Raw genomic sequence first — 11375 nt, forward strand, 5'->3', positions numbered from 1 at the left:
AATATTTGACAGCCTCAAAATCTCTTCTGCAAGATGAATAGTCCATCATCCCTACTTTTAGTCTCAGGCAGTCTCTGGACATGAGCAAAACGCAGACAAACTTTCTGCCAAGCCATAACACACATCATCTGGAGTCCAGCCAATGGAGTCCTTCTTCCTAGCAAAAACTTCCCTAGCCTGGGAAGTTACAAGCTTTCCAGTCTTCTGAGCTCTGATCAGAATCTCCCATACAGAACAGCCTAAGGCCTTCCAGTTCTTTTTCTGTAGCCAATGTCTCCAGATGTTTCCTAATTCTTCCCCTTCCTACAAGTCAGTTCCAAAGGCTTTTGAGCCACATAGCCAGGTAATGTCACAGCAACGACTTCACTTCTCTGGTAACAAATTTGTGGGGAAGTGATGTTTCTTTTTTTACACACTTTTTTCTTTCACTCTAGAAGCTTTTATGGAATATAGTTTATGAAACTGTCTAGGTGTGTATATTTATCAAATTCTAACAGACTCAGTGGACCCCATTTAATCTACAGACATAAATTTCCTTTTTCTTTAACTTCTCCTGGCATTCTTGTGATTTTTTTTTTTTTAATGAAAAATATCCTTGGACCTGTTCTGGGCAATTTTCATCTTTTCTCTCATAAAAACCATCCTTTCGTATGTTACCTGAATGTTTTGAGATAAGCTTTAACTTGACCTTCAACGAACTGAAATCTAAGTAGTGACCCTTCTCTGCTTTGATTTATCTATTAACTTTCAAGTTTAAAACCCATGGCTTGTGATTTGTAATCAAGTTTCTTTAGGCACTTCTGTTTGTTTAAAGTGGCTTCTGTGTCCTTCAGTATTTTTGTATCAGGATGTGAGAGTGGTTCTCTGTATTCTGCATGTTCTTCCTCACTCTGGATGCTGGTTTAGCATTCCTCCTTTGCCTCTGACTCTACTCTCACTAGAGCTAAAGGCCTACAGTGTACCTCTAGTGAGACTCTACTACTTCTGAGAGGCATCTTGTGTTCTGTCTCATGACCCAGTGGTACCCTAACAGAAGATGGCTTATCCACTATTGAGAATGAACTGTACCTTTGACCCCTCAGATCTGGGGGACAGGAAGAATTCAGTAAATCTGTCAATTTCCCATTGAACCACAAGGCCCAGAGAGGCAAACAGTTCTTGAGTTTTTCTATGATGTAACATCAGCGACTTCTGTCCTTATCCTAAGGCTCTTGCTCTTCTACAGGTCCCCAAGTCTTCATTTGGCCTGGAAAGGAAAGTCTTAGGTTGTTTGTATCCAAAGAGATCTAAACAGACGTGAGGTTTAGCTCAGATACTCCATTCCTGTTTGAGAGAAGTGGTTGTAATTTGGGTAGGAGTGGAGACAATTGAGTAGCAAGAACACAGTCACATTGCCATTTTCTCAGAAATCTAATCTTGAGATTTTTGTATTGTTTGGTGGAATCATTTTGGATAATTTGGACATCTTTATATGACTTTTTCACGAAATATTCATAAGTCTATATTTCTCAATTTTTGAATGTCTGCAATTATCTTTCATTTTTCTTATTGTAAAAAGAAATTTTGAATGGGTATAAGTGGCTTAACATTCTTAGGTTGCAGTGTTTTGTTTTTGAAACTCTATGGATATTGCTTAGTTATTTTTGGCATTTAAAATTGCAGTCAGACCCACCCTTAATGTTTGCAGGGCCTAGGGAATTTAAAAGATCTAGATGATATTTAAAATAGCTTAGGCCAGGGATTTAGCTCAGTGGTTCCACCACCTGCCTTGAAAGCACAAGGGCCCGAGTTCGATCCCTGGTACAAAAAAAAAAAAAAAAAATAGTTTAACCAGGCTAATAAAATTTAAATACTATATATTCCACTTTCTTATCTTGGTAAATAAATTTTTATTATAATATTTGAAAGAGATATATAATATAACATTGTGGTTTTTATCTGACAAAGTGCAAAATATCAGATGACTGAATTTAATTATTGTTCATATCTGAGTGTTCAATAGCATTTTTTTGGTGAGTGATAAAATCATACATCTTTAATGCTTCTGTTCCTTTTCTTCAGGTCTCTCAAGAATCCTACTTATTTTGATCTATTCCTCATATATTTTAGCTATCCCATTGTTTATATCTCTTCTTGTCTTTTCAGATATTTATCTGAAGGAACTTCCTTAAGTTTGTCTTGCCTTCATTCTAGCAAAATGATGAGTTGCATTCTAAGAATTTTCTCATAATTTGTTTTCTGTTGGCAGTAATATAAAAATAAACATATGTTTATATTTTATCAAAATATTATTCAAATTATTTTCATGTTTTTAAAAGCTAAAATATTTGAAATTATTTGTTAGAATTAAAAATATATAAAGAATAAATACTGTCAATTTTAAATAAAATTTTAAATAACAACTTTAATTTTTTGAAACAATGAAATTTCAAAGTTCATTAAATGGTTTATATAAATAAATATGTATTTCTAATAGTCAAAGTTTATCTTTTTGTTAATATAAAGAATTAGCATCACACTTCACACAATACTTCTATAACTATGCACAGATTTTTATTTGTTTTTTGAGACAAGGTCTTGCTATGTAGGTCTGGCTGGCATTAACCTCATATGTAGCCCAGGTTGGCCTTGAACTTGCAGCAGTCCTCCTGCCTCAATCTCCCAAGTGCTGGGATTATAGGCATGGGCTCCCACACCTGGCTGCTATACACAAATTTAAGAATAACAATGAGTTAATATTGCAAACTGTTGATCTTTGAGTACCTGATCCAAATACTTTCTTATGTGTCTTTTAAAGTCTTATTAGGTCTCTTTTGGTCTTTTATTTGGTCTTATTTAGTCTCTTTTAACCTTGGCTTGAACTGCTACTTCTCCTTCTTGACACTGCCTATTTAAAGAAACCAGATACATTTTCTTATTAGATGATCATTTTCTGAATTTGTCTGATGGTTTAACTTGTTCCTCTGTCCTCAACCAATTTATATTCACAAATGAAATTTAGCCTAAAGGCTTGGCTATAATCATATTAAACCTTTTAGTGCTTCATGGCTGGTGCTCTGTATGTGGGATAATGTCTCATCAGTAAGAACATAGTGTCCAGCTTGATCACCTGGTGATGTCAGACCTCACCACTATAGCAAGGTATTTTTTCTTTACAATAACCAAGTGCTCTATGGGGTTATACTTTGGTTCTGTGCCAATATCCTCTTCTCCACAACCCTTTACCTAAAGTTGTAGCTGATAGATTTCCCTCTGATTTAGGGTGCCTGCTGTATGTAATAGCTACCTTCTTCTTCCCAACATGGCCCTACTCCCACCAAAAGAGTAACCTAACACTTGCTCTCCTCCTAACAGCTAGTGACACCACAGGCTCCTCCAGTCCCTAGCCACTACCTCACTCAACCCCACACCAGCTCCTACAAGGCCCACCCCAGCTCCTATAAGAAGCACTCCCCATCCTGGCCATATTGCTTTTGTCTCTCCTTTGTTCAGAGACAGCCTGGCAGATTGTCCCTATAATAAAGGCTTGTGGACTGGTCTGATCTTGGTTTTCAGCTTTTTTTTAACCTGACAGTAGCATGCTTGCCTAAACTATTTCACTGGGATTTGTAGGGTTTCCAATTAAACAATTTTTCCACATGTATTAACTAAAATTTTTCTATAAAGAAATATTTTCCCTCATCACCTGGAGATACATTATAGTTCTTCCCCAAGGAAAGGTTTCTTTCCTTTAAACCACCAATTTTTATAAAGAAATAATTAACTATAAGGAATAAGAAGAGCACAAGGAGGGCTGGGGATTTAGCTCAGTGGTTCTGCTACCTGCCTTGCAAGTGCAAGATCCCAAGTTTGATCCTCAGTACCAAAAAAAAAAAAAAAGAGCATGAGGAAAGAATAAGGATGGAAGCAGGACTTGTCTAATCTTTCATACAAGTTTGATTTTATTTTATGTGTTGTTGCTATTGCTGTTGTAATTATTTTTATATTGGATGTTGAACCCTGGGCCTTTGCACTGAGCTAAATCTCCAGCCCTTTTTCTGTTTTCTGAGAGAGGGTCATTTGCCTAAGTTGTCCAAGCTGGGCTTGAATTAACAATCCTTCTTCCACCTTCTAGAGTGCTGAGGTTATAGGTGTGTACCACCATTGTGTGTTTTATGTATTTTTTTAACAGTAGGAAAAATTTATTGAGAGAAAGAAAGCTTCTAAGAGAGACAGAAGGGGGACTAGAAAGTGGGTTGCCTACCCACCCCATTTTTCAAAGATGTTTTATACAGATAAGACCCAATGGAAATTTACAAGGTGGGCATGAGGTGGGACAAAACCATGACCAACTAATAAGATTACAAGTACAGTCACCCAGGTAATATTGATTAAACAGGGGTCAGATGGAGGAGAAAGTCATGTAGACAAGGATTTTCAGTAAGGGGAGGTCAGGGATATTTCCCAGAAAGGCTGGGTTAAGACTTTGGCCCCCCCACCCAGGTGATTGATACCCATTTAGAATAACAATAACTGCTATTTATCCTACATGGGTGTGGTAGTTTCTTTCCTTTTACAGTGCTGGCCTTCAGTGAATGTGTCTTCACTCCCCTCCATGTTAGCTCCTTGACTGTCTTCCATGTTGGCTCCTCATGCGCTGACCCTGTCTAACTGCCTACAAGATATTTGATTAACTTACCTATCTGCAATATTCCCCCCTTCTGAAGAAGTACCCCTAACTGCTGTGAGGGGGCAAAGGGTGGAGACTGTTCTGGCTACTTCCAGTGTAGTTGTGATCAGCAGTTAGAGTTACTCTACAGAGGGTCTATTAAAAGGCCTTTGATAGGTGCCAGGCACTGTCATCTTGGTAAGCATATAGCTTTGAGTCTGGAGGAGACAAAGCCAAAGAAACAGTTAAGAATACATGGGGCTAATTATAAAGTCAGCAGGATTGCTAAGTGTCAGGTAAAAGGGCCGAAGACCAAGACCAGACCAGGCCACAACAAGCCTTTATTAGGGGAATAGATCTGCCGGGCTGTCTCTGAACAAAGAGAGACAAAAGCAATATGGCTGGGGCAGGGAGAGTCTTTTATAGAGACTGGGGTGGGGCTTGTAGGGGCTGAGGTGGGGTTGAGTGAGGTAGTGACTAGAGAATGGAGGAGCTGGTGATGTCACTAGGTGGTAGGAGGTGAGCGAGTATTAGGTTACTGTCTAGGTGGGAACAGGGGCATGCTGGGAAGAAGGGTTTGTTCTTTGGTGGGAGCAACCATCTTGGCATGATGTCACACAGGGGAGGGGGCAAGGCACCATAGGAAGAGGGCAGCTACTATACTTAATAGCTGCTGAGGTGGTGGGAGACCTATCACTAAGCATATCCAACATAGAAGTCCTATTGTATAGTTTAACAGTTATAAGCTGTTTACAAGGTTGATCTGGTGGATCCTGGTAAAAGAAATCTAGCACATTTGTCATTGGTTCAATTTTTATGACTGTTTGGAGTTTAGCAGCCTCTAGGCAGGAGTGAAAAACGCAAGTTTGTGTTCTCTAAAATCGAAGAATTAATTCTAGGAACAATGGAGGTTAAGAGTAGGAAAATTTTGTTGAGAGAAAGAAAGCTTCTGTCTAAGAGAGACAGAAGGGGGACTGGAAAGTGGATTGCCCCTGTTTTATGTATTTTAAAAATTAATTTAGAAACTGTGTAAAAACATCCAAAGTTAACACAAACATAAAGTCTGCTTTTGGTTGGTTTGTTTTGTTTTGTGTTATTTGTTTTTGTTTTTTTGAGACAAGGTCTCTCTATGTAGTTTAGGCTGGGCTTGAAATCACTATGTAGCCATAGCCCAGGCAGGCCTCAAACTTGTAGTGATCCTCCTGCCTGAGCCTCCCAAGCACTAGGATTACAGTCCTGCACCACCAAGCCCAACTAATAAAGTCTTTTTATTTCATATTGTTAGGACCTGTGCAGAGAAAATAATTATTCCACATGTGGGACTGTGTGATTCAAAAGTTAATTACTCCCCTAGATTCTGTTGTAAATTTGATGGTTGGAGTGTGTTTGCCTGGGGACAATGGACAATCAGTAATAGGGCGAGGTTACTCAGCCATCTGTTTGCCCTAAATCCAAATGTCCCCGGGCCCAGTATCTATAGGACAATCTGTAAACAGGGTGGTCGTAACTGCCAGTCAGGATGTCTGCTGAACATCAGCATGTGACAATGAGCCACTAACCTTTGTTCTTTTTTTTTCTCTGAATCCACATGTTAAACTCCCCCCTTAACCCCCTATAAAACAACCTCGGACTCTGAGCCAGGTGCCTCTCTGAGCTATTTTGCTTCGGGAGTGCCATCTGGCCAGACTAATAAAGGTCTGTTTCCCAACATGGCCAGTGTGTTCCTTCCCGGGTGTGCTCCACTCCAGCTCCTTGGAGCGTTTGGTAAGGCCTTTGGTCTTACATTCTGGAGGCACCGCTGGGATCCCCGGGTGTGCTCCACTTCAGCTCCTCGGAGCGTTTGGTAAGGCCCTCGGTCTTACACACATGACTGTTGAATATAATATTGTGTGTGTACATCCTTAATAGGATATACAACAAAACTACAAGAGCACTTAAACCTTGCTAAGCAGTTTTTCTGCTGATAGTAAATTGGAATTGGAATTATTAACCAAGTTTTTCACTGCCAGAGAAAAAAATGCAAATATAGCATCAAACCTTCAGAAAAAAAAAAAAAATATATATATATATATGAATTGTAAATGGCATTATAAACTCACTTTAAAATATTTAAGTAAATTTTCTAGTTTTTCCCACTGAAATACCTAGAGCAAATAATGCCCCCACTGGTAATGAGAAGATGCACATGTGCAGCTGAAAGTGTCTGGAGAGAAACCCACCCACCCGCCTTGGTCCAACACCCTGAACCCTGAGTGGGCCCCAGAGCTCCCTCATGTTGTAGAAGAAATCTGGTCCATTTACTGTGCTCCTTCTGAATTATTCCCCACTTCTGTCTTTTCTCACTTCCATGTCACTTCCTCTAGCCTCACTCTGATGATATTCCTTCCTAATTCCCTAAGAAAATGAAAGCAATCAGAAGAAAACTTCCTATGTCCCCATCCCTGCCTACCCACAAATACAATTATATGTATCCTGACTTCCTGTCTGCACCTATAGAACTTCTTTAGCCTCCAAATAGGCAAAACTCACTGCCACCTTGTTCAGAGACATTGCTGCACTATGTTCCCTTTGTCAATCATCCCTCACTATTTTATCATTCCCTCTAGCGTATATTTCCACATCCCTAGGAAAGTACTCCTCGCTCTACTTCCTTGCCAGCCACTGCCTTGATTCTCTTTGCAGGAGAACTCAAAAGATTGATTTGTACTTTTTATGGGGTCCATGAAACCACCATATATATAAAGTATAAAACAGTTCTATCTCCATGAGTTTTTCTCCTAATCCTGCCTAGTCATTATCAGCTTCAATTCTGATTTCTGTCATTATTCATTAATTTTGTCTGTTTTTCATGTCATGAATGTATAAATCATGCAGTATATACTATTGTGACCTCTTTTATTTAACACAGAGTCTAGAATATTAACATATACTCTTGTAAAAATCAATAGGTTTTTTAAAAATTACAGTTATCACTTGGTACCTATGAGAGAGATTTATGGAAGACATGTAGGTTATGTGCAAATTCCATGCCATTTCACTTAAGGAATTTGAGTATCAGGAGACTTTGGTATACCACAGTAACAAAATCCTTGCACACTCAAGTTTGTTACATAAATGTCATAGTATTTTCATATAACATACATCCTCCCGCTTACTTTAAAACATGCCTAGATTACTTATAACACCAAATACAGTGAAAAGGTGATATAAATGGTTGTTACACTCTGCTGTTTAGGGAATAATGACAAGAAAAAATCCATACATGTTCAGCATAGGCACAATTTTTCCCCTAAATATTTTTTCCATTAAGTTTATTGGTACAGCCAGCCTGTTCCAGACAGGCAAGTCTGTGGATGCCATAGCAGGGTCCCAAGCCATGCAGAACATGGCAATCCAGCCTGTGCCCCAGCAGCAATCCACTGGAAACCCTCCCCCCTACACCCCTGCTCCTCTGTAATCTTGGCTTTACTGTCAACTGGTTCCAAACTACAAAGACATAGAGGACACCAGACCACCAGATCACTGTACTGGGTAAGTTGGAGTGATCATTACCTCCCATCAGAACTGGGACTATCTTCAGGGGAAGAGCAGCTGGAACCTGCAGTACAACCCTGCAGAACTGCTCCCTGCAGGAGGACAGTGAGCTCAACTTGGGACTTGCAGCCAGAAATCTGCCTGAATCTCACGGGTCTGTGACTGGCTTGCTGAGACTCATTGACTTATATCTGCACACTGATACCCACGTTGTCTATTGTGACAACAGAGACATCCCCTGAAAGAGGCCCTTCACGTTCATCTTTATTTTTTATTTCCAAAATTATTATTATTGGTTTGTTTTTTTCACTTTTCTTTTCTTTCTCTCCTATCTTTAATTTTTTTCCTACTCTTTGCAAATTTTTGTTTTTCTTTCCTTTTTCCCCCTCTTCTTTCTTTTCTCTTTCCTTTCTCTCTCTCTTACACTCTCTTGTTGTCCCACATTATTCATCTTCCTTTTTGTCCCTGTTCTGGCCCTCATTTGGAGTTCTTTGTTTTTCAATTAAACTCTTTTTCCTTCTTGCCTGTGTCCTCTGGCCTCATTGCTAACCTTCTCCTATCCTTCTACCTATCTATCCCTCCCTCCCCAACTCCTTCTAACTCGCCATCTTGAAGGGTAAAGTTGTTATATTGAAGAGTTTATTCACTATAAACATACGTTGGGTTGGTCCTCGATCTTGATTCAATTCACACAGTTAAAGGGGATAGATTAATAACTACCACAAAATGTCATTTTCTAAGATGTACTTGATGCAATGATGTTGCTGATTGTATCACTTGGGCTAAGGTGATGTTATTGATTTAGTCAGTGATCCTTCCTGGTATAGTGAAAATGAGAGATAGCAGCAATTCTTTGTGGGGTGAGGTGGAATCTCAGTATTGTTTTCATCTGCATCTCTGGAATCACCAGTGATGTTGAACATTTTTTCATATATTTGTTTGCTGCTTTTACTTCTTTGTCTGAGAAATGTCGGTTCATTTCAGATGCCCATTTTTGAATTGGGTCTTTGAATTTGGGGAGTCTGATTTTTTTCAATTCTTTATATATTCTAGATAGTAGTCCTTTCTCTGAGGTAAAGCTGCTAAAGATTTTTTGCCATATTGTAGGTTGTCTGTTAGCTCTGTTGGAGGTTTCTTTTGCAGTGCAGAAGCTTTTTAATAAGATGAGATCCCAGTTGTTGATTCTTTCTGCTAGTTCCCGTGCTGCTGAGGTTTTGTTCATGAAGTCTTTTCCTATGCCAATGTCTTCAAGAGTTCTACCTAACTTATCTTCCAGCAAGTTTAGTGTTTCTGTCTTAATATTTATATCTTTAATCCACTTCGATCTTAGTTTAGTGCATGGTGATAAGTATGGGTCTAGTTTTAATCTTTGGCAGGTTGAAATCCAGTTTTTCCAACATCATTTATTAAATAGGCTATCTTTCCTCCAATGATGGTGGTTGGCTCCTTTGTCAGAGATGAGGTGGCTGAGCATGTCTGGAGTTGTTTCTGCATCTTCTAATCTATTCCACTGATCCTCAGGTCTGTTCCTTTGCCAGTACCATGCTGATTTTATCACAGTAGGGTTGTAGTCTAGTTTCAAGTTGGGGATTGTGATACCCCCAGCCATGTCTCTATTGCTTAGAATTGCTTTAGCTATTCTACATCACTTTTGGTTCCAAGTGAATTTCTGAATTGTTTTCTCTAGATCTGTGAAGTACATTGTTGGAATTTCAATTGGCATTGCATTGAATCTATATAGTAGATTTGGAAGTATGGCCATTTTCACTATATTGGTTCTTCCTATCCAGAAGCAAGGGATGTCTTTCCATTTTCTTCTATCCCCTTTGATCTCTTTTTTCAGAGTGCTGTAGTTTTCAGTGTAGAGGTCTTTAGCTTCCTTTGTTAGAATGATTCCTAGACATTTCATCATTTTGGATGCTATTGTAAAAGAAATTGTTTCCCTAATTTCTCTCTCAGTGAGTCTGTTATTTGTGTACAAGAAGGCTATTGTGTTTTGAGTGTTGACCTCATATCCACCTACTCTACTGAATCTGTCAATTAAGTCTAGAAGTCTTTTGGTGGAGTTTTTTGGATCTTCTACATAAAGTATCATATTGTCAGCAAATAATGACAGTTTAACTTCTTCTTTTCCTATCTTCATTCCTTTTATTTCTTTCTCTTTTCTAATTGCTGTGGCTAATGTTTCCAGAACTCTATTGAACAGGAGTGGTGAGTGTGGACATCCTTGTCTTGTTCCTGATTTTAGTGTGAAAATTTTCAGTTTTTGACCATGTAGTATGATGTTGGCTGTTGGTTTTTCATAGATAGATGTTTTTCATAGATAGATGTTGGTTTTTCATAGCCTTAATCAGGTTAAGATAAAGACCTTCTATTCCAATTTTCTGTAGGGTTTTTATAATGAATGGGTGCTGGATTTTGTCAAATGTTTTTTCTGCATCTATTGAGATGATCATATGGTTTTTGTCCTTGACTCTGTTAATATGGTGTATTACATTTATTGATTTACAAGTGTTGAACCATCTTTGAATCCCTGGGATAAACCCAACTTGGTCAGGGTGTATGATCTTCTTGATGACCCTCTGTATTCTGTTTGCCGGGATCTTGTTGAGGATTTTTGCATCTATGTTCATTAGGGAGATTGGCCTGTAGTTCTCTTTTTGGGTTGGGTCTTTCCCTGGTTTTGGAATCTAAGTAACACTTGCTTCCAGGAATGAATTTGGAAGTATTGCTTCCCTTTCAATTTCCATGATGAGTTTAAAGAGTAATGGCATTAGTTCATCTTTAAATGTCTTGTAAAATTCAGCAGTGACACCATCGGGGCATGGGCTTTTCTTTGTTGGTAAATATTTTATTACATTTTCCATTTCACTCATTGTAATTGGGGCATTAAGAATTTCTATATCTTCTTCATTTAACTTTGGCAATTTGTATGTATCTAGAAATCTGCCCATTTCTTCTGTGTTTTCCATTTTATTGGAGTACAGCTTCTTGAAGTAGGTATTGATGATCCTCTGGATTTCTGTTGGATCTGTTGTGACTTCACCTTTTTCATTCTTAATTGCATGTATGGTGCCTTTTCTTTCCTTTTTTTTGATAAGGTTGGCTAAAGGTTTATCGATTTTATTTATTCTTTCAAAAAACCAACTCTTTGATTCATTGATTTTTTTTGTATTATTCTCTTAATCTCTAT

The sequence above is a fragment of the Heterocephalus glaber genome, unplaced genomic scaffold (assembly GCF_053883595.1).
Source record: "Heterocephalus glaber isolate CG9 unplaced genomic scaffold, H.glaber_assembly_v1.0 deba00001454, whole genome shotgun sequence".
Taxonomy (NCBI): Eukaryota; Metazoa; Chordata; class Mammalia; order Rodentia; family Bathyergidae; genus Heterocephalus; species Heterocephalus glaber.